The sequence below is a fragment of the Setaria italica genome, chromosome II (assembly GCF_000263155.2).
Source record: "Setaria italica strain Yugu1 chromosome II, Setaria_italica_v2.0, whole genome shotgun sequence".
Lineage (NCBI taxonomy): Eukaryota > Viridiplantae > Streptophyta > Magnoliopsida > Poales > Poaceae > Setaria > Setaria italica.
Window position 1 is genome coordinate 14,368,158 of NC_028451.1, and position 24,890 is coordinate 14,393,047.

Below are 24,890 nucleotides of genomic sequence, written 5' to 3' on the forward strand. Positions count from 1 at the left end.
CTCTATACCTAATATTAAAGAGAGGATGTTTCTTTCAATCCTTCAACCGTCATGGTCATTTTACAAAAAAGCCCTTCAAAATTTCAGTAATCAACCCGCAGTCCAATTTTGAAGAGAGAGGGGCCTTGGGTGAAAAAAGGAGGGAAGGGAGGGGGTTAAAGGGAACAGAGGCGACGGAAGGGATTGAGCGCCCCGGCGGCCGGAGTGGGGGGTGCACCGCTGCCCCGCGCTGCTTGATGGCGAGGTCCGGCGGAGCGCGCAGCAGAGATGCAGGCGGGCGGAGATGCGGCATGGCGACGGAGAAGAACGGTGGGGGCGCAGCACGGCGCGACTAGAGCAGGGTCGCGGAAGAGCTGCGCAGCAGGTAGGGATAGAGAAGAACGGCGAGGGCGCGGGCGTAGCGGCAGGGACGAGCAGAGCCACGGGTTGCGCGGCGGAGGATAGAGATGTACGGGTCCAGGAAAGGGAGAAACGGATAGGATAAGGTAGAATTTTCTACCAGAGAAAAAAACAACCATGACGCGGAACACCTAGTCCTGCTCCCTGAGGTGGTGCCCGTCGAGGAGCGTGGAGCTCGGTGGGCGGGAACGCAGGCGTGGGCTCGGTCGACTCCGGCAGCGCGTAGCTAGGCATGGGGAAGGACCCTGCAGCGCGGCCGTGGCAGCGAGGGGCAGAGGTTTGGGGAGCATTGTTTAGTGCTAACAGAAAGTCGTGCCGTGTTCGGTGACGACGACGTGCTGTTATTATACTCTATACCGATTGATGCTAACCGGCACAGCGATCCGTGCTCAGTAATTAAACACACGGTGTTTTGACCGGACCATCATTGAGGTGTTCATGATTAGCCATGCCGTAGATGAGCTGATGCATGAAAGTGAACCATGCAACGCGAGTAGGGGAAGCAAGAAACTTGCAAGCTATCGAGACTTGCACAGCAACGAAGAGCCTCCCCTGTTTTTTGTTTTTCAAAATAGAAAAAGCGGTGGCCCATCCCGGACGGAGAGAAAAATTTCCCAGTATATGATCACCTATAATTTTCCTATTCCTTAGATTAGTACCACCTCACCATCCAAAACAGCGCCGCACCAGCTTAAATGTTCGTCCTCGCGAGCCATCCTCGCCGAGCTCGGTTGCGCGGGCTTGTAACCCAAGTGGGGGCATTAAGGTGGTGTGGATGTTTGGTGCGGACTCTGAGGTTAAGTCTGTGGTGTGCCCTTGCTGGCCCTGCCCATTCCAAGTTGTAATGGCTTGTGCAGCCCAAGTGAAAGCTCAGGCTTCGCTGGACCTGAAGTGGGGGCTTCATTGGACCTGAAGTGGCATGAACAACGTGAGGCTGGCTTCACAGAGCAGCGATCACTGCCCACTTCGAACGGTGGAAAGCTAACAGGCCACTACATCACGGGTCCGACCTGGATCCCGAAGAGCCGATGGCGAGGATTAGAGAGGTAGAGGGTAGGCGCAGGGCTAACCAGATGGCAGAAGCAAAGCGAAGTGGGGCCCGCGGCAGTGGCGTGCCATGGGTAGCGCAGCCATGGGTAGGGGTCGGGGCCTGGTCGGATCGGGAGAAATGTGGTGCGCTACACGACACGATAAAAAACATCGCGTGCCAATCATTTCGCCGTAGCAACGCACAGGTTCTTTTACTAGTATGTATAATAAAAGGATCATATTATCACCGGTAGAAATATGAGCATAGTCCCTGTTGGTAAGCCTCTATCTCTCGAAAAAATAACCGCGACTAATCATTTGGGACTAAAGGTCCCCCTCTTTAGTCCCGGGTCATTGACCCGGAACTAAAGACTGCCATGCATGCGCTTGCACGTGGCCCCTTTTGAACCGGGATAAAGACCTTTTTTCTTTTTACCTTGAATTCTTTTCCATATTAATGCTAATTGTTGCTTCACTTATATATATACACCTATACGTATACATGCTTAGCGTACACTACTTACACGTATACGCTCGTGTTGTATGCATGTCGTATATATATTTCATGATAGTATATGTATAATATTAATTTTAACTACTATATATACAATTCTTAGTACTTTATACACATCAAACTAGTATTTATACTATTACTATATATACAATAATGTATCCTCGTAATTCTTAGGATCTTCCTATCGTGGTGTTGCTCGGTTCAGCTATTGAATGTCCATCGTAATAAAATTCTGTTGACACCATTTTTTGACACATGTTACAATTGGCGTCAAAAGGAAGCAGAGGTGCTGGTGCGTGACAGAAGAGCAATGGCTAGTGAAATCAACTGATGGAGTCACAAAGGTTCAGCCGATGGAAAGTCACAAGGGTGCAGCCGATGGGAGATGACAGGGTCAGCCGATGCGAGCAGAAGGATTCCAACTGATTGGAGATATTGGAGGTTAGGCCAATGAAAGGCAGGTCGTGGCCGATGGAGGCCAAGTTTGTTTCCGACTCTCGTACGAGTCATTTTTGTTTAGAAAGTTTGTTTCTTTAGAGATAGATCTTATATTTTGTCATAATCGACCAGGACTAGAAGTCTTGATATTTAGGGTATAAATAGAGGCCCTACGAGGTCTGTAAACATATACACATCAATCAAACAAATCTTTACTACTTTATTTACTTTCAAGTCGGCGACTTCGCCAAGCTTTTTCTTCTTTTCACGAGTTCTTCCAAGCTAGCGGGGCTGCATCAATTTGATCTCCGGTTAGATTGTAAGTTCCACGTTTATCAAGTAATTTCTAGGCTTTAACTTCTAGCGCATCACTAGTGTTTTGACTAGATTTATTCACCAAGTTATCGATATCTACTAAATCTGCAAGTTTATTCGTTTAATCTTGTTGCGTTAGTTTTTATCACCACTATCTTAGTTTGGAATAAGCTTGGATTGGCTTTCGCCCTGGTTTTCAATTAATCAACTGTTATATAGCTGATTAGATCTATTTCAACTGTTATTCGTGTAGTATTGTTTAGGTTGCTTTCTAGCAATTCCTCTGCATTGATTATGCATACATCGATTGACCTAGCCGATTGTCTTTTTCTGTATCGGCTACCTAGCCGTTACTTTCCCCTGGAGTTAATCGGAAGATTAGCCAATTCGCTCTCGAATTTAACGCCTCGATTGCCCTTGTCAATTAGCAGGTCAAATTGACTGGCACGCCTTGGATTGAAAGGGCTACAACCTATACTTGAGCGAAGCAGATCTCCTAGGTTTCGTGTGTTATTACGTGAAGAACTGATGTGTTGTGAGCCACAAAGGCGACGTGCATCACAGCACGATGGTACGAAGTACCCTAGGTGGTGTCTACCAGGTTTGACTAAGTCCCAGAAAAGGAGAGTTCAATGCTTGCGTCAATGGAAACAGCAACAAGAGAAAGAAAGACGTGCCCTAAAGAGGAAAGGAGTCAAATCCCGAGTATGGCGCGTCAAGACGAAAGCCGATGATAAAGATGATAATCATTAATCAGCTGCAAATATCAATATAGTCTTCGTCCTGCCGATGGAGTTTATGGCTCCAGTCGATCACAGTGAAATATCAGAAGTAGAGCAAGGGATGGCGTAGTTAACCCTGGAGCCGATGCCGGCTACCTTTGAGAAGCCTGAGGATGAAAAGTGTCGGCACTTAAAAGCTTTGTTCCTCAAAGGATAGGTTAATGGAAGGCCAGTTACTTGCTGCTGGTGGATGGAGGTACGGTAGTGAATATCATGCCATATACCATGTTTCGCAAGCTTGGAAAAGGCGAAGAAGACGTGACAAAAATGGACATGATGCTGAAAGACTTTGAAGGGAACATCTCGCTAGCTCGGGGGGCACTTTGCGTTGACTTGACGATTGGAAGTAAGACCTTACCTACTACATTTTTTGTCATCAATGGTAAAGGGTCCTATAATATGCTCTTAGGTTGAGACTGGATTCATGCCAATTGTTGCATCCCGTCTACAATGCATCAATGCCTTATCCAATGGATCGACGATTCGGTGGAAGTCATTACTGCCGACTCTTCTTTTAGCGTTGCTGCAGCCGATGCCCAGCAGTGGAGCTGTGAGCGAGTAAAGTGCATATCTGGCAAAGCCTGGGATACGGATTTCTTGAGGGTGTCCGATTTTTGGACTACAACCGATCCAAGCAGTCGGCTCAGAAGAATCGTCTTGATGGATGAGTTCATTCAGGACGAAGGGAAGCTTGGGCATGGGTTTACATCGGCTGATGAATTAGAGCAGGTAGATCTTGGAGATGGTAGCAAGCCAAGGCCGACGTACATTAGTGCTAAGTTAGATCTTGAGTATAAGGAAGAGTTGACTAAGTTACTAAGGGAGTTTAAAGATTGCTTCACTTGGGAATATTATGAAAGGCCTGGTTTAGACCGATCCATCATTGAACATCGGCTACCTATAAAGTTAGGATATTGGCCGTATCAGCAGCCAGCGCGGTGCTGTAATCCAAAAGTGTTACCTGATATTAAGGTTGAGATTACAAGATTAATTGAAGCTAAGTTTATTAGGCAGTATCGTTATACTGAGTGAATTTCGAATGTGGTTCCCGTATACAAGAAGAATGAAAAGCTATGGGTTTGTATTGATTTCAAGAATCTTAACACAGCCACACTGATGGATGGTTATCAAATACTAGTAGCTGATGTGTTGATAGATGCTGCTGGAGGGCACAAAGTCATCAGTTTCATGGATGGTAATGCTGGGTATAATCAGATACTTATGGCTGAAGAAGATATTTCCAAAAATGCCTTTAGGTGTTCTGGGCACATTGGCTTGTGTTGACGCCAGATTTTGACACGTATGAAATCAGCGTCAGGAAAGGAAGAAATCAGGAGATGCGGCAAGATATAGAGGTCACGGTTGGAAATCGGCCGATTGGTGCTACAGTCGAGGATCGGCCGATTGCCCTTTGAGGGTGGAACTCCGCCTCGCCCGACCCCTGAGTCCTGGGGTCGGATGCGCCCGACCCTCTGAGGGAGGAACTCCACCTCGCCCGACCTTAGGTCCCAGGGTTGGAGTAGTTAGAACCCTCGACATGTGGGCCGTAATCGGTTGTCCCTTGCCAATGGAGTTGGTAGAAATCGGCCGATTAGGAGGCTGGAGTAATTGGGCTGGTGTGGGCTTAAAGTGGATTATGAAGATAAAGATGGAGTAAGCCCATGAGAGCATGATGATCAACCCAATACGAGTCGTACTTGTAAATATTCATTTTTCGTTTAAAATTAGAGATAGAGTTCTAGTCGGTTAAGAAGTCGTTTGTAACAGGCTATAAATAGCCACCTTTATAGATCTGTAACCATCATCAACTCAATACAACAAACTACTATTTCATCGTACTTACTTTCGAGCAGGCGACTTCGCCAATACTTTTAATCTTTCTCACGAGTTCGTACGGATTGGCGGGGCTGCATCAACTTGACCTCCGGCCGATTCTGTAAGTTCCGTTTACCAAGTAATATCTAAGCTTTATCTTCGGGCGCATCGCTGTCGTTTCATTTAGATTTATTCACTAGTTATCGATATTTACTAGAATCCTAGGTTTTGCCTGTTATTCTAGTTTTATCACCAGTTATACAGCTAGGAATTGGGAACTTTCGGCTTTCTTGTGCTTCGTTATTCAATCTATTATTTTACGCATGGCCGATTTAGATTTATTCCTAGTGTTGTTATTGTAGCGTTGTTCAGATCACTCTAGCAGTCTTCTTTATTAACGCTGCCCGGTAATCGGCTGCATTATAGCCGATTTCTTTATTACAGCAAATCGGCCGATTCGCTGATAAGCTATCTCGAGATCGGAACCGTAGCTGATCGCAACCTTTGGGATCTGACACGTTTCTTTCCCTGCCAATCAACAGGTCAGATTGGCTGGCACGCCGCACGAACCGCACCAGGGTGATCACCCGAACAGGAGCTAAGCAGATTCTCCTTGGTCGTGTGTCCGACGCTGGGGATTCGATCAGCCGATTTCTAGCGCCAACACACTTTTGGCACGCCCGGTGGGACCAATACAACCGCCACTATGTCAAAAGCTGTCGAAGTCTCGGAAGACAACGTCATCGAAGTGACGGAAGCATACCTCAGGGACGACCAGAAGGAAGAATTGGAAAAGCAGATGGCATACTACCGGAAGACGTGTCTGCAATCCTTCAGTCGTACCAGGAGCGGGGAAACTGTCAAAAAGACTCCGTTTCCAACTCCCCGCCAGATCACAATCACCGAGGACTCGGGCAAGATGTCCGAGATGGTTCAACAATCTGTTTATCAAGCTTTCATTGATCAATCCCCGGTGATTTCTAATACGGTATACAATGCCGTCATCAGCTCCTTGGCCAACGGCGTATCCCAAGGGTACTAGGGGCCGGCGTACGCCCCACCTGTTACGGCCCCGACCAGGAGTTATTCAAATACACCCTACTCGGCTCCTTAGCCGATCCAGGCTCCAATTGGAGGACCCGGCACCTCCTCATCATCAATCCCTCTGGGGCCTAACAGCACGCCGTATCTCCAGCCGCAATCCGTTCAGTTGTCCTCCGCGCAGTTGTCTCCTTCAAATTCAATGCCTTGGGGGGCACCATCGGCGTCGGCCGTCCAAAATCAATCGGCCAGCTATGGAAGCATTCCAATCCAAGCACCTTTCCAATTGGCTGCGCGGCCGATGATGCCACAATATCGGCCCGTCGTGCCGGAGATGAGCAGGGGGGCAGAAGCAACGGAAACACTTCGGGGCGTTGCGCCGATCGTGCTATATGATGAAGCCATTGGTTCACTCAGACAGCCGATCCCGATTACGCAACCGGCCACGTCACATCAAGCGCCCCACGTTCTCGCCCACCACCCGGTCATCCCGCCACTGGTCTACCAACACGTGCCGGTTCCCCAGCCGATAGTCCATCAGCAACAACCAGACTGGACTGCACACATATCGGAGGTGATTCAAGAGCAATTCGGTTTAAAACCGAAGATGCAGACCTACACATACAAGACACCATACCCACCTACTTATGACTTACTGCCGTTTCCCCATCGGTACAAAGTTCTCGATTTCACCAAGTTTTCAGGGCTGGATGACACCTCCACTGTAGAACACGTGAACAGATTCATCATCCAATGCGGAGAGGCAGCGGCGCAAGATGCTCTACGAGTGCGCCTTTTCTCATCATCCCTGTCCAGATCGGCCTTCCAATGGTTCTCTACACTGCCATCCAACTCAATAATTACATGGGCTGACCTGGAGAGGCAGTTTCACAAGTATTTCTACGCGGGGGTCCATGAGATGAAGCTTTCTGATTTAACCAGCCTCAGACAGAGAAGTGATGAGCCGGTATCCTCGTATGTGCAGAGGTTTAGGGAGATCAGGAACAAATGCTACTCCGTAGCCCTGACTGATGCACAATTGGCCGACATAGCCTTCCAGGGTCTCCTGCCTCATATCAAAGAGAAATATGCTTCACAGGAGTTTAAGAGCTTGAGCCAAATCGTGCATCGACTGTCTTGTCAGGAAGTACGCCCCTTTGATCCACGAAGGAACTTCCAGAAAAAGGTGGTGTACTTAGAGGAGGTTGAATCCGAAGAAGAAACAGAGATCGGCCTGGCGGAGTGGGTTAAAGGAAAAAAGCCGATATCGTGTCCGTTCGGGAAAAAGGAGCCATAAGTATTCGGTTTCGACACATCAAAGGCTGATAAAATTTTCGATCTTCTCCTCCAAGAAGGACAGATCAAGCTTTCGCCATACCATACGATCGCGTTGGCCGAACAGCTGAAGAAGATGAAATATTGCAAGTGGCATAATGCCACCTCCCACGATACAAATGAATGCAAAATCTTCCGACAGCAAATACAGTCGGCCATCGAACAAGGCAGGCTCAAATTTGAAGTCCCAACAAAGCCGGCCAAGCTGATGAAGATCGACCAGCACCCCTTCCCCACCAACATGGTTGACACGGGGAAGAATTCGCTCGAAACCAAGGTGCTGACATCTAAATCAGCTAAGAAAAGCGGCGCTGTGGACCCCAGAAATCAAGCGACGCTCGAAGACGTCAAGGGAAAACGGCGGATGGAGGATGAATACGATGGATCAGAAGAACCACGCAGGCCTGTCACTTCCAAATTTTTGCTCGACAAATATCAACGGCAACAGGAACGCTCAAGATCCCGGGAAGAGGCGATGCGGCGACATGAAGATCACTGGCGATGCCCATTCTTCATCCACTGCTGGGAAAGCAACCTTAGGTTGCCGTCGGCCGATAATTGCCTTAAGTGCAACGGCCCGTATCATAACAATCGGTCATTCAGGAGGTCTCGCTCCAGAGATGGAAGACCAGAGCCGATCAGCAGGACCTGGCGCGAACAAGAAGACCGGTGCCTTCCAGTGCGTGATCGGCTGGGGGGCAGAAGTGACCAATATGATCGGTCGGAAGACAGGCGCGAACAAAACGATAGGTCGGGGGGCAAGTTCGATCGGCACAGCCAACCAGAAAACAAGGTCAGTGTTCACGATCGACTTGAAGAGATGGCCAATGCTCGCGTTTCAGACGAGAACCCCTTAGGACGCAAACCAGAATGGGAACGCGCCAGGCCATGGACTAAATCAGTGAACCCCAGGTGGTGCCCTGATGGATTAACCAAGTCTCAAAAACGAAGAATCCAATGTCTCCGCCAGTGGGAACAACAGGAAGAAGAGCAACAACATACGGTGGACGAGAAAAATGGCAGGTCTCAGGTCTGGCGCCGCAAAAGACACGACAGGGGGGACGACGAATCGGCAGCCGACATCAGCATGGTTTTCATACTGCCGATGGAATTCATGACTCCTGCCGACCGCAATAACATGTCGGCAATAGAAGAGCAGATGGCACAATTGGCTTTGGAGCCAATGACAACCACGTTCGAGAAGCCTGAGGAAGACAAATGACAACACCTAAAGGCATTGTTCCTCAAGGGGCATGTCAACGGTCGACCCATCACCAGATTACTAGTAGACGGAGGAGCTGCTGTTAACATCATGCCATACACCATGTTTCGGAAGCTAGGGAAAAGTGATGATGACCTGACTAGGACAGACATGATGCTCAAGGACTTCAAAGGCAACGTGTCTCCTGCCTGCGGCGCACTCTGCGTCGACCTCACCATCGGCAGTAAGACCCTTCCCACTACTTTCTTTATTATTAATAGCAAAGGGTCCTACAACATGCTACTCGGACGAGACTGGATACATGCAAATTGCTGCATCCCGTCTACGATGCACCAATGCCTCGTACAGTGGGTTGGCGACAACATTGAAGTAGTCACCGCCGATTCTGCATACAACGTCACGGTAGCCGATACGCAGCAATGGAGCTGCGAGAATGTCAAGTGAATATCTGTGAGGGCATGGGACACTGATTTCCTGAAGGTATCCGATTTTGGTCTACAGCCGATCCGAGCAGTTGGCTCCGAAGATTCAGACTAAATGGATCAGTTCGCCCGGGAAGATGGAAAGCTAGGACACGGGTTCACGTCGGCCGATTCATTAGAAATGATAGATTTAGGCGATGGTACCAAGCCATGGCCGACGTATATTAGTGCAAATTTGGATCCGGAATACAAATGTAAATTGACAAATTTATTAAGAGAGTTTAAGGATTGCTTTGCTTGGGAATACCATGAGATGCCCGGATTAGACCGATCTATTGTCGAAGATCGGCTACCCATAAAGCCGGGATATTGGCCATATCAGCAATCCGCACGGCGATGTAATCCTAAAATCCTACCTGATATAAAGGCCGAAATAACGAGGCTAATCGAAGCAAAATTTATTCGGCAATGCCGTTATGCCGAATGGATCTCCAACATTGTACCCGTATACAAGAAGAACGGAAAGCTCCGCGTATGCGTCGATTTCAGGAATCTCAATCAGGCCACGCCGATGGACGGATACCCAATGCCGACGGCCGATGTGCTGATAGATGCCGTCGCGGGACACAAAGTTATTAGTTTCATGGATGGAAACGCTGGATATAATGAGATACTAATGGCCGAAGAAGACATATCCAAAATGGCTTTCAGATGCCCGGGTCACCTTGGTTTATTCGAGTGGGTGGTAATGACTTTCGGTTTGAAGAACGCCGACGCTACGTATCAACGAGCTATGAATTACATATTTCACCAACTTATTGGCATCCTGATGGAAATTTACATCGACGATGTCGTAGTCAAATCAAAAGGACACCAGAAACATCTAACTGATTTGAGGAAGGTACTGGAATGCACAAAGAAACATGGGCTGAAGATGAACCCGAACAAATGTGCTTTCGGTGTATCCGCCGGACAGTTCTTGGGATTCATGGTTCACGAACGTGGGATAGAAATCAACCGGAAGACCATAGCGGCCATCAATAAAGTCATGGCCCTGCAAAATAAGACTGAGTTGCAGTCCCTAATCGGCAAGGTAAATTTCGTCAGAAGATTCATATCTAATCTATTCGGGCGTATCCAAGCCTTCACACCATTGTTAAAGTCGAAGCCCAACCAAGAGTTTGTATGGGGAGAAGAGCAACGCAAGGCACTAGAAGATATCAAGCAGTACTTGGTCTCGCCACCAGTATTGGTCCCACCTCAAATTGGTAAGCCGTTTAAACTATATTTATCAGCCGATGAACGAGGTATCGGGTCGGCTCTAGTCCAGGAGTTTGAGGGAAATGAATGGGTAATATATTATGTTAGCAGAAGACTTCTGGACGCCGAAACAAGGTATCCCCCAGTAGAGCGGCTATGCCTATGCCTTTACTTCTCATGCACCAAACTCAGGTACTATTTGTTATCGGCAGAGTGTGTAGTCGTATGCAAAGACGACGTGGTAAAATACATGCTGTCATTGCCGATCTTGAAAGGACGAATCGGAAAATGGATCTTGGCTTTATCGGAATTCGATCTACGATATGAATCGGCAAAGGCCGTCAAGGGTCAGGTTATGGCCGATTTCGTTGCCCAGCACTACGGACCAGAGACTACCTTCGTGGAACCAGTGCTATGGACCTTATACTTTGACGGTTCGTCATGTGGGGCCAGATCAGGAATCGGCATCGTTCTCATATCGCCTCTGGGGGCAAGCTATGATTTCTCTCTATTGATAGAAGCATCCGCCACTAACAACCAAGCAGAGAACCGAGCTGTGTTGAAGGGGTTACAATTATTGAGGGAAATCAAGGCTGATGCCGTCGAGATTTTTGGGGATTCCATGCTTATCGTGGACCAATTAACAGGAAGGTTTGAATGCAAGGATGATGTATTAAGGATTTATTACGATGATTGCCTTCAACTTCTGAAAGAATTCAAGTCCGCGGTTATTGAGCACATCCCTAGGAATCATAACGAGGATGCTAACAGGATTGCCCAACATGCATCCGGATATCGGCCGATTCAGGGCGCTATGGCTCTAGAGCTCGCGGCCGACGACTGGCGGAAAGAGATCGCCAATTACCTGAAAGATCCATCTAAGAAAGTGGATCGGCGGATATGATTTCAGGCCACAAAATATGTGTTACTAGAAGACGACTTGTTCTACCGGATGATTGATGGTGTTCTGCTCAAATGCCTAGGAACAGAGGAGGCGAAAACTCTGATGGGAGAAATCCACGAAGGAGTATGTGTAGCCCACCAATCGACACATAAGATGAAATGGATGATTAGGAATAATGGGTACTACTGGCCGACAATCCTCGAAGACTGCTTCAAATATTATAAAGGATGCCAAGATTGTCAGAAATACGGGAATGTACAGTGTGCGCCCGCATCGGCCATGAATCCTATTATCAAACCATGGCCGTTCAGAGGTTGGGGAATAGACCTCATCGGACAAGTTTATCCTCCATCAAGCAAAGGGCATAAATTCATTCTAGTAGCCACAGATTATTTCACCAAATGGGCGATTTCGCTAAAGGCCGTAACATCGGCCGCCATGGTCGATTTCGTAAGGGACCATATCGTCTACCGTTTCGGCATTCCCCAGACTATCACAACCGATCAAGGAATGATGTTTACATCAAGAGAATTCGAAGAGTTCACGGCCGATATGGGAATCAAACTGCTAAACTCCTCTCCGTACTATGCCCAAGCTAACGGTCAGGCCGAATCTTCCAATAAAGGGATAATTAAGTTAATCAAGAGGAAGATAGAAGAACAGCCCAAAAAATGGCATTTGTGTCTGACCGAAGCTCTATGGGCATACAGGATGGCCTGCCACGGGGCCACCAAGATGTCTCCTTATCAGTTGGTGTACGGTCACGAGGCAGTACTGCCATGGGAATTGAAGACAGGATCGAGACGCACGTCGCTCCAAGATCAGTTGACGGCCGATGACTACTCCTCACTCATGAAAAGGGAGCTTGTCGACTTAGCAGGCCAACGATTGAGAGCTTTGATCAGTATTGAAGAAAATAAGAAGAAAGTAGCCAGATGGTATGACAAGAAGGTCAAAGTAAAGCAGTTCTCTCCGGGAGACCTGGTATGGAAATTAGTACTGCCGATTGGGTCAAAGGATCCTAAATTCGGTAAGTGGTCTCCCACGTGGGAAGGGCCGTATAAAATCGACCGGTGTGCTCCGGGAAATCCTTACATTTTGGAAATGATCGAAGGAGAAGAGTTTACTAGGGCTTTGAACGGGAGATACTTGAAAAGGTACTACCCTAGTATATGGGTCGGAGCATAAGGATCGACCGCAGAATATGATAAACAAACACACAGCCGATACAAGAGAAAATCGCCTAAAGAGAAAACATAATCGTCCAAATCGGCCGATTTATTATTCGGTACGGATGATGGGTTACACGGCCGACACAGTGCAAGTCACCCTTAGAACAAAAAATAATCAGCCATGCCTTTTCTTGAGTTCTCTCTCAACCCGGCCTAGTTCTATCAGAAGACGGATATGTCGTTCTTCTATGTCTTTCATCGCGGCCTCCGCTTCAACTTGACGAGGAAGAGGATGACTCCGGTCCATTGCCAGGCACGATGTCCCTGCCGCGACATCTTCAATGGCAACCTGACGAGGAAGTGGGTGGCTCCTGTCAACTCGAGGTCGCCTATGGTCGTTACCATCGAGGAAGTCCTAGATCCGTTGGACGTCGGCGGGGACGTGTTCCTTGAATTCTTCACGATGAGCCCTAATTAGGTCCTTATCTTCTTGCAACAATGGTTCGTTAGAATATACGAGCCCGATGGCTCGTTCGAGTTCAGGACTAAGGCGCCGTGGCTGGGAAAAGAGACAGCATATAACCGCCTAAGATGAGGTGTTTCAAAGGAATCGAACTGAAAGAAGGCGGAGGCAGATCTCTTACCTGGTTAATAGAGGAAAAAGAAGAGGACGAAGAAGACATGACCGCAGAACGCGCCGACGGAAACAAGTCAGGGAAAGAGAGAACTAAGTCAAACGGGTGCTCTCAAAAACGAAACCGAGGCCTGTATTTATAAGTGGAGAAAGCGTGGATGTTTGGTAAGACGCGTCCCATCAGAAGTAAAAAGGGAAATAAATAAGAGAGCACCGCGAAGGATGGTCAAAAGAAGCATTAATGTTCGTACAAAACTACCAGTACTTTTACAGATCGCCCAGGAGAGCGTTGATGGCCGCAATCGCTCGATGCCGGATCTGATCGGCCGAGTCCAGGACCCGTTGGTCATCCTCTGCCGACCCCGGGACTTCTGACATGTGGCGGTGGAGTCTAAGGGCTTCGTGAGCCAGATGCTGCCTCTCCCGCTTTAAATCGGCGATGACGGAAGGGAGCTCCTGAAGCCTCTTCTCTTCAGCGGCTATTTCCTTGGTCACTTGCTCCATCTCCTTGACGAGTTCTGCTCTTCGGTGTTTGAGGTGGTCTATCGTGCTGACGAGTCCGGGGTGAGAGTCCTCGAGAAAATGAATCTGTTGATGTACCTCTTGAGCCTGTCGCTTGTACGAATCTTCTTCTTCACGAGTCTTGGTCAGTTTGGCGCGATCAGCCATGTGACACAGAGCCCTGAAGACCGGAATCCGCATTGACTCAATATACGCGGCCGGCGCCAAGGCATCTTCAGCCTCCTCTGGTACTCGCCCGCTGACGTCACCAAAGAGCTGCCGAATCGGCGAGGCATCTTCTACCAATCGGCCGATGTCCTCTTGAAGAAGGGATCGTATGCTTTCAAGCTTGGCACGGACGTCGTCGGGGATGGAGCTCAAAGTGACCTGACAGGAAGCAACTTCCTCGTCATCAGAAAGTGCGACCGCAAACGAGAAGAGGCTGTTATTAGGGGTGTCCTGTTCCTGTAAAATGGTAAATGAAAAGAGAACAAGTCAGCTGATGGTAGTGGCAAATCGGCCAATAAAGGCTGGGAGGTCTCTTACTTCTTTAAAACGGATTTCTTCCATCTGCGTTTGCGAGACCGTCATCCTTGACTCTGGGACTGGCACCATTGGCTCGTCAGAAGAAGAGGACTCAACGACAATCAGCGCTCTACTCGGGCCAGCTTCTTGAAGGGTGGCCAGTGGTTGATCAGGCAATGTACTTAGCGTACCGGTAACCTGCGTCAAAGTTAGTAAGAGCGTCATCCAAATACTAGAAGATCGGGTTGAAGGATCGTATACCTCAACAGGAGGGAGCACTGGCATTTCATTAGCTGCTTGGGTTATCGTCGATTGCTGAGGATCCACAAGGGTAGTCTGTGCAGCCTAATATAAGAGGAGTCAGTATGGAAATAGCAATCGGGAAGATTGGCCAGTGAGTTTACCTGTATAGCATCCACCAATAATGACGCGGCGGCTGCTCCGGCTTCTGTGGCGACTTGAATGTCTACCTCTTCAGCAGTTGGAAGGGCCAGCACGGCCGAAGTTTCTGCCGATGCAATCATGGGTGGATCGGCCGATTCTGTGCGAGCACGCACTCGGCAGCTGGTTTTCTTGATGACTTTCTTCTGCGCCTGTTTTACTCGGCCGGCGATGTCATCTACAGAAGGGGCATGATAGCCGATGAGGGGAAATGTTGTGTATGGATAGCGGTCCTCTATCGGCTGACCACTCCGGCTGCGTTTTGGTGGAGCGCGGCTTTCAGACTGAATCAACAGCAAGAGTCAGTATGTATATGTAAAAAATGAGGGGAAATGAAAATCGGCTAGGGAAAGGAAGAGTACTTCGGCGTTCGGATCGATGTTGGTTGGATCCAGGAGATTGCAGTATACTGATGCAGAAGCGCAGAACAGGTACTGTTTCCATTCGGCCCACCATAGCTTGAACTGCTGGACGGTGAAGGGACCTACTATCCAACCGGTCAGATCTATGGTGCTGGAGTCTGGGATCCGATCTCGCAGCCAATTATAGTCAAGACCTTTGGTGAGTTCATCTCTGAACTTGGCCCGACCGGCAAAGTATGCATAAATCGGCAATTGACCTAGGCCGAATTGCCGTGCTGCGATGGAAGGATTGTAGAACTCATAAGTAGGGGCATCTTTCCCTGAGAAAAAGTTTGCCGGTAAGATCCCCGGTTTGATTAGTTCATCTGTGAGGTCCTCATCAAATCGGCCAGTGGTTGAGTCGAAGCAAGAAGGGAGTTCAAAGATTGGGTCCTCCCTCTGATAAGGGAACTGGCTGGTTGCGTCTTCGCTGAAGCCATTATAAAAGCACCTGAAGTATTCGGCCACCTTAGTAGCAGAATATGAGCAACCGAAAAAGGCCGATGCTGCTTCGCCGAAGGATGTACATCGGCGTCGGACAGTGGGGTTCTCTGCCGATTCGATGTTGGGAAATGTCAAGTGCTCCACTCGCTGCTAAGAGATCTTGCTCATGTACAGGTTAAGCCACAAGTTGATAAACCACCAGGGTCCACCAGGGTTTCCAATCTGCTCCCCTTGGGATAGTTTAACGCCGATTTGGTCCAGCATATGATAAGCTGCTCCCAATAGGTGTTTTCCAAGGGGAACAGAGGCCCCTGTCGATAATGCCTCGGCCAGAGCCTGCGTGTTGGTAGAGGGACCGGCTGCTCTCCCACAAAAAAAATGTTTCTCTAGCCACAGCATCAGGAAGGCCGTGTGCTCTCTGTTCTCGACTGATCCGGCCCTTCTATTGCATCTGATGAATCCCTTCCATCCGCCGATTCCCTTTGTGTCCAGCCGATGAGATGTCGTGGCCAAAAGGCGAAAAGGGGTATCTAGAGAGGAAATGTCAAGGCCGGTCAACATGACCACATCGGCCAAGGTGGGAGTCATAGGTCCGTGTCCGAAGAGGAATGCATTGAGAGCGTTGGACCAGAAATAAGAGGCTGCTATCACTAATGGCTCGTTTCTTTCCATTTGGGATAAAGATAGATCGATGCACTGGCCGATTTTGCGCTCATCCCATTGGACTCTCTTGGAGGTGGCTATCCGTTGGTACCATTCTCTCCAGCCGGGGGTTTCATTCGGCCATGACCTGAAGGTACCTGACCAGTGATCTAAGTCCATGGTTGATTGCTTAAAAGGGATCCTATGAGTTTCCAGATTGATTAGGTCAGTTGGATCCGGGTTTCCCATGGGACCAAGACAGATAAGGCCGGGAGTTTCTGTGAGACGAATGGTAATCTGATGCCTAACCGCCTAAAAAAGGAAAAAAGAGGGTGCGGGAGTAAGAACGGATCTAAAAGTAAATGCATTATTAAGGAAAGTTTCAGTAATGACCTCTGGGATGAAGCTCATCGTAGTTGGCGGGATCGCTGGTAGAGCTGCAGATGCTGAAGCCATCGATGGGATTCCGGTTGAAGCCCCAACTCCTGCTGATGGAGCTCCTTCTTCCATCGATGGAGCCGTCGCCGTTGCCGCTGGAACTTCCGCCGGTGGGGCTATCTCCGGGGCTTCAGGCATTGGTGAAGTGCCTGAGGGTGCCGCCATTGGAGAAGTAGGGAATGTAGATGGAAGGAGACGACTGGGAAAACTGGAAGCTAAGGAAGGCGCCGGAGGAAGAAGAAGGCCCGTGTGCTAAAGAAGGAAGACGTGAGCTCGTAAGGGGAGTACGGGACGTGCTGATATTTAAAGGTGGTCTGAGAAGGTGTAAAAGCGGAAATTTACCGCGCCGGCATTTCGATTTTTTCGGGAGGAGTGGTTGTCGTGGGCGCCCGTTTCGTAAAGATTGCAATCATCAGGCTGGAGACCGCGAAACGGAAGGATATTTTCAATGCGTTTGTTTCAGAAGGGAAGTTGAAAAGAATTTCGAAGTAAAGACTATGTTTTACTCCGAAACTGGGGGGCATGTGTTGACGCCAGATTTTGACACGTATGAAATCGGTGTCAGGAAAGGAAGAAATCAGGAGATGCGGCAAGATATAGAGGTCACGGTTGGAAATCGGCCGATTGGTGCTACAGTCGAGGATCGGCCGATTGCCCTTTGAGGGTGGAACTCCACCTCGCCCGACCCCTGAGTCCTGGGGTCGGATGCGCCCGACCCTCTGAGGGAGGAACTCCGCCTCGCCCAACCTTAGGTCCCAGGGTTGGAGTAGTCAGAACCCCCGACATGTGGGCCGTAATCGGCTATCCCTTGCCGATGGAGTTGGTAGAAATCGGCCGATTAGGAGGCTGGAGCAATTGGGCCGGTGTGGGCTTAAAGTGGATTATGAAGATAAAGAGGGAGTCAGCCCATGAGAGCATGATGATCAACCCAGTACGAGTCGTACTTGTAAATATTCATTTTTCGTTTAAAATTAGAGATAGAGTTCTAGTCGGTTAAGAAGTCGTTTGTAACAGGCTATAAATAGCCACCTTTATAGATCTGTAACCATCATCAACTCAATACAACAAACTACTATTTCCTCATACTTACTTTCGAGCATGCGACTTCGCCAATACTTTTCTTCTTTCTCACAAGTTCGTACGGGTTGGCGGGGCTGCGTCAACTTGACCTCCGGCCGATTTTGTAAGTTCCGTTTACCGAGTAATATCTAAGCTTTAACTTCGGGCGCATCGCTGTCGTTTCATTTAGATTTATTCACTAGTTATCGATATTTACTAGAATCTTAGGTTTTGCCTGTTATTCTAGTTTTATCACCAGTTATCCAGCTAGGAATTGGGAACTTTCGGCTTTCTTGTGCTTCGTTATTCAATCTATTATTTTACGCATAGCTAATTTAGATCTATTCCTAGTGTTGTTATTGTAGCGTTGTTCAGATCACTCCAGCAGTCTTCTTTATTAACGCTGCCCGGTAATCGGCTGCATTATAGCCGATTTCTTTATTACAGCAAATTGGCCGATTTGCTGATAAGCTATCTCGAGATCGGAACCGTAGCCGATCGCAACCTCTGGGATCTGACATGTTTCTTTCCCTGCCAATATACAGGTCAGATTGGCTGGCACGCTGCGCGAACCGCACCAGGGCGATCACCCGAACAGGAGCTAAGCAGATTCTCTCGGGTCGTGTGTCCAACGCTGGGGATTCGATCAGCCGATTTCTAGCGCCAACAGCTTGTTTGAGTGGGTCGTCATGACCTTTGGATTAAAAAATGCTGGAGCTACATATCAACAGGCCATGAACTATATTTTCCATGAACTCATCGGCAAGATAGTGGAGATTTACATTGATGATGTCGTAGTCAAATGAAAAGGATACCAAGAACAGTTGGCCGATTTATGCAGGGATCTGGAGTGCACAAGGAAGCATGGGTTGAAGATGAATCCAAATAAATGTGCTTTTGACGTATCGGCTAGACAGTTCTTAGGTTTCATGGTGCATGAGCGTGAGATTGAGGTTAGTTAGAAAATCCTTGGTGCCATTAACAAGGTTGTCACTTCAGAGAATAAAACTGAGCTTCAATCATTGATCGACAAGAATAATTTCATCCGGAGATTCTATCAAACTTGTGTGGAAGAATTCAACCGTTCAGTCCACTACTAAAATTAAAAGCTGATCAGGAATTTGATTGGGGAATGGAACAACAAAAGGCATTAGATGACATCAAGCGATACTTAGTGTCACCTCCAGTATTGGTACATCCCCAAGAACATAAACCGTTCAAGTTATACTTATCGGCTGATGAACATGCCATCGGATTGGCTCTTATTCAGGAGTTTGAGGGCAAAGAACAGGTGATTTATTACGTGAGCAGAAGACTCTTGAATGTGGAAACTATATATCCCCTTGTCTAAAGGCTATGCTTATGCTTGTATTTCTCCTGCACTAAGCTTAGACATTATCTATTATCGGCTGAGTGCGTCGTTGTGTGCAAAGATGATGTGGTCAAATATATGTTGTCGTTGCCAATTTTAAATGGGAGAATTGGAAAATGGATTTTGGCTCTATCGGAGTTTGACTTGAAGTATGAATCAGCTAAAGCCGTTAGGGGGCAAGTCATGGCTGATTTTGTTGTTTAGCACTGTGGTTTGGAAGTTGCGGTCGTGGAACCAGTTCCATGGACTTTATTCTTCGATGGATCTTCATGCGGAGTCGGTTCAGGGATCGGCTTGGTGCTTGTATCACCACAGGGGGCAAGCTATGAGTTTTTGGTGCCAATTGACGCCACCGCTACTAATAATCGGGTTGAATATCAAGCTGTCTTAAAGGGCATCAAATTGTTGAGAGAAATTAAAGCTGATGCTGTCGAGATATTCGGGGACTCTATGCTCGTTGTCAATCAACTAACTGGAGAATATGAATGCAGAGATGATGTTTTGAGAGTCTCCCATGAGGAGTGCCTCTAGTTACTTAAGGAATTCAAAAGTGTAACCATTGAGCATATTCCCAGATAGCACAATGAAGAAGCTAACAAACTCGCTCAAGGTGCTTCTGGGTATTGGCCGATTGGCGGTGCTATGGCTTAGGAGCCAATGGATAGCGATTGGCAAAAGGAGATAGCCGAATACTTAAGGGATCCATCTACAAAGGTTGACAGACGAATACGGTTCCAGGCCATGAAATACATATTACTTGAAGATGATTTATATTAACAGACGATTGATGGGGCCTTGCTCAAATGCCTTGGTGTTGATGAATCAAAAAGCTTAATGGGCAAAATTCAAGAGGGAGTTTCTGGAGCTCATCAATCGGCCTACAAAATGAAATGGATGATCAGGAATAATGGGTACTACTGGCTAACTATTCTTGAAGATTGCTTCAAATATTACAAGGGTTGCCAAGATTGCCAAAGGTTTGGCAACGTGCAGAGAGCTCCAGCTTTGGCTATGAATCCCATAATTAAACCGTGGCTGTTCAGGGGTTGGGGGATTGATTTGATCGATCAGATTTATCCACCTTCGAGCAAGGGCCACAAGTTCATATTGGCAGTAATGGATTATTTTACGAAGTGGGTTGAAGAAATTCCTTTGAAGAATGTGACATTGGCAAGCATGATCGACTTTGTCAAAGAGCACATTGTTTATTGGTTTGGTATCCCTCAGATTATTACAACTGATCCGGGAACTATGTTCACCTCAGGAGAATTTGAAGAGTTTGCTACCGATATGGGAATTAAATTATTGAATTCTTCTCCCTATTATGCTAAAGAAAATGGCCAGGCCGAAGCATCTAACAAGGGAATTATCAAATTGATCAAAAGAAAGATCAAAGAATAGCCGAGACGTTGGCATACTACACTAAGCGAATCCTTGTGGGCGTATCAGATGGCTTATCATGGTGCTACCAAGGTATCTCTTTATCAGCTGGTTTATGGGCATGTAGCAATGTTGCCTTGGGAATTAAAAGTAGGATCCAGATGTGTGTCATTACAAGACCAGCTAATAGCCGATGATTACTCCACTCTGATGAAAAATGAATTGGAGGATCTAGCAAGTCATCGGCTAAGGGCTTTGATCAGTATTGAAGAAAATAAAAATAGAGTGGCCAGATGGTATGATAAAATGGTCAAGGTCAAAGAGTTTCCCAGGGAGATCTTGTTTGTAAGCTTGTGTTGCCGATAGGGTCCAAGGATCCTAAATACGAAAAGTGGTCGCCTACTTGGGAAGGAACATATCAGATAAATCGATGTGCTCCAGGCAATGCATACATTCTGGAAACGCTTGAAGGGGAAGAATTCACCAAAGCGTTACATGGAAAATATTTGAAGAAATACTACCCCATCATATGGTGGATGCATAGCCGATGGCCCAAGGCTTCGGACTGGTATAGCCAATATCGAGCATATCGCCTCTAGCGCAAAAAGAAGGCAAACATGATGATAGCTGATGAAATATAAATTAACCACGTTCAATTTGGTACATCGGCTGATACACGACCGACGCAATACACATCACCCTTAGAACAAATAACACCCGCAAGGTACAAAAGGATTATTACATCGAATGCAAGAAGTCCTGGATCAATTTTACCGCACACAGGCGAGTTTGGTCATTCTTTATCTTCAGTATAGGCGAGTGCTTACTCCCTTCAATGAGGTAAGCTTGGGGGACGTCCTAGTTGAGTTGTTGCCCTGTCGATCTCCCCAGTGACCTGGCTCAGTTCTTGCAAAAGCTGGTCCCTTGTTTCTAAAGTAGCTAATCTATCTTCAAGTGTTAAGGGAGGAAGTTGAAAGCTTCGTGCTTGATGAGCTGTTGGCTGTGCCTGCCGGCCCAAACCTGCAGCCTCGATTGCAGATACGATCGAGTCAATGTTCGGAGGAAGATGATCTTTGATCTGATCACGATGGGCTTGGATTAATTATTTATCCGCCTAGGTAAGTCTCTCATTGGATTGGAGGATCCGAATAATAGCCTCAAGTTGATTGTTTATCGAGCTCGGCTTAGGAAAGGGCAGTAAAGAATTTAATCAGAGGACAAAGATTGATTCAGAACAGTCAGGATAAAGTGAGGTTGAGAGATAATACCTGGTTGACTGAAGAGAAGGAAGTCATCTTGGTCGCGTGAACTCGATCTAGCTCAAGAACTTGCAGCGTGTGCGATGTTGAAGGTGACCTCAAGGAAGGTGTGGGGGTCCATATTTATAAGACAAGTAAGTATGCAAAATGTGAGAAACAGTCGGTCAAAAAAAACTTTAAATGGAACTAGCCGTTGGTAAGTCAGAAAAAGCTACAAAGAACTGGCCAATTCACATTCAAGACGGACGTTGAATATTGACATCACAAGAGGAATGTATCAAGTGCCAGAATACATAGGAGCCGATAACATTCGTTACAACTGTTCCAGAAGAGTCTGGATAGCATCTATCGCACGCAGGCGAATCTGATCGGCAGCCTCTACTTCCCTACGATCAGCATCGGCTGAACTAGGAATCTGCTGTATGTTCTTGTGAAGCTGATAAGCTTGTTGGGCGTGCGACTTCTTTTCTTGTTCTAGTTGTTCGATGGTGTTCGGAAGTTGAGCAAGCTTGTTTTCTTCTGTGGCGATGGCGTCTCCAACGTCCTTCAATTCTTTCATCAGCGCTGCCCTTCTCGCTTTAAGCTGATCGATCTCACCAACAATGTCAGGATGAGAATTACTTAGGATGCCGGTCCTATCATGGGCTTCTTCGGCACGGAGTATGTGGAATTCCTTGTCCTTGAGCAATTGCTCTTGCTTGGCTCGATCAGCTAAACGGCGTAATGCCCTTAGAACTGGTATTTGCCGATTTTCAATATAAGCTTCGAGGATGAGAGCTTCTTCAGTTTCTTCGGGAAGTTGGCCTCTAAGTCACGGAGAATATGTCGTATCGGCTCTGCGTCTTCAACCAATTGGCCGATGTCCCTGTTGAGGAAGTCTCATATGCTTTGAAGCTTGGTCTTCATATCCTCAGACAAGGATCCTAGAGCCAATGGGCATGATAGGACTTCATCTTCCTCATGGAGTTCTCTAATCTAAAAAGAGAATAGACTGTTGTCCGGAGAATCTTGAGCCTGCATGAAGATCAAACAAAACGTAAGCCGATGATCCTAGTTAGTGGAAAATTGGCTAATAAATATGAAAGGTACTTACCGCAGATGAATCTCTCTAGTTTGTGTTGATGGCGATGCCGTATCAAATGGAGGCTCTTGATGGATCGGTTCATTGGAAGGTAGCATATTCTTTGGAGTCATATCGACTGGAGAGTCTAGGATGACGATCGGCTCTTGAGTCGTAGCCAATATGAGGGAAAGAGCAGTTTGGATAAGGACAAAGTATATTGAGCTCAGATATAACAGGCAGTCTCCTACCTCTAGCGCTGGTGTAGCCGATGACCTGGGGAGATTAGCCGATGCGTCTGGATTAACCTATATGGGAGTCTGGCCGATTTTAGCAACAAAGGTCGAGAAAGATTAGAATGAAACGTACTTTGTACCTCCGATCGCGGGGTTGTGGCCTGTTCGGTTCCTGGTACTTCTTCAGTGCTCTGAATAGCTAATGTAGTCATAGCCGATTCTATTCCCAAAAACTCTTCGGCTCATTGAACAACCAATGATTCCAGAGTGGGTTGGTCTGGTACGGGATGTGCAACCATCTGAAAAGAGCAAAGTTAGCTTGGTAAATTGTTTAAAGAGGTTAAATAAGTGAAATTACTTGGAGAGCTTCCACTAGAAGTGATGCTACTGCCGATGGATCATTCGCCTTGACCAATGATGAATCTCCTTGAATAAGCTTCTTACGAATGGTCTTCTTGGAGGTGGGGGCTTTGCGTTTCAAGGATCGTCCTGTAGCTATGTCTGCTAGGGATGGAGCGTTGTGGCTGATATACGGAGTTGCTGATGCAGGTGCATAAGAAATTGGCTTGTTGCCTTGGCTCAAAGTTGGAGGTATGCTGCTAGCGCTCTATAAAAAAAAAGAAATACTGGTGAAAAGGGAACATTTATGAAGGAAAAGGGGAAAAAGGTTAGTGAAATCGGCAGAGTTACCTCTCCATCAGGATTGACGAAATCATGGTTGAACTTTAGACAGTAGATCCTTGCCGGTACGCAGAAGAGGTGTTGGCTCCATTTTGCCCACCATGACTTAAATAGTTCGATGGTGAAAGAGATAAGCTTTCGTGATTCTAAGTTTATGGTGCTAGCATCCGGGATCAGGTTCTTCAGTCTGTTGTACTCAAGGCCACTTGTAAGCTCTTCCCTAGGCTTCACGAGATCGACGAAGAAATGTTTTATCGGCAATTGCCCAAAGGCGAGTTGACGGGATACTGCCGATGGTTGATAAAACTCATATGTTGGGTGTTGACCTTTCCCGGTGAAGAAGTTGGCTAGAAGGATTTTAGGCTTGATAATCATTTCAAGATTTTCTTTGCTAAAGGTGGATGTATCGAAGTTGAAGCCGATGGGTAGCTCAAAAATATGGCTCTCATCAAAATAGGCATACCAGATTGTTGCTTTATTTGTAAGGCCATTGTAGAAGCATATGAAGAAACCGGCCACCCCAGAGGGAGTCTATTTGTCACCAGGGAAGATGGAAACAGCTTCACCGAAAGATGTGCATCGGCGGGTTTGAAGGTCTTCGTCCTCTGACTGATCTTTGGGGAAGGACATTTTCGTGATATCTTGCACCAGGACATGTTTCAAGTGCAGATTGAGCCACAATTTAATAAACTACCAAGGGCCTCCTGGGTTGCCGATAGGTTGTCCAGCCGATAACTTGATTGATACTTGATGCAGCAAATGATAGACAAATCTGGGGAGATGTTTCCCTAAGGGGATTGAATGCCGCGTCGACAGTGCTTCAGCCAAGGCTTGTAGATTGGTAGTTGGACCAGCTGATCTTCCGTAGAACACAAACTTGTCCAGCCACATGTTCAAGAAAGCAACATGTTCTCTGTCATCAATAGTTCCAGTTTTGGCGTGGCAGCCAATGTAGCCCTTCCATCCGCCGATGCTCTTTGTTTCTAGCCGATGAGAAGCTTTGGCAGGGAGAGCAAATGGCTTATCGTCAGAAGTAATGTCCAAGCCCATCAGCATCAGAATATTGGCTAGAGTGGGAGCCATCAGGCCGTGACCCAACAGGAAAGCATTCAGGGCATCTGACCAGAAATATGATGCGGTGATAAGCATGGACTCATTTCTGGCCATAT

The 24,890-nt window shown here is 47.2% G+C and overlaps 1 protein-coding gene across 1 annotated transcript in view; it reads left to right on the forward strand.

Annotated features, from left to right (window-relative positions):
- LOC101766564 (lecithin-cholesterol acyltransferase-like 1) overlaps positions 1 to 24,890 on the forward strand; it is a 51,434-nt gene that overhangs the window by 1,796 nt on the left and 24,748 nt on the right. The gene's annotated exons all lie outside the window — the stretch shown is intronic.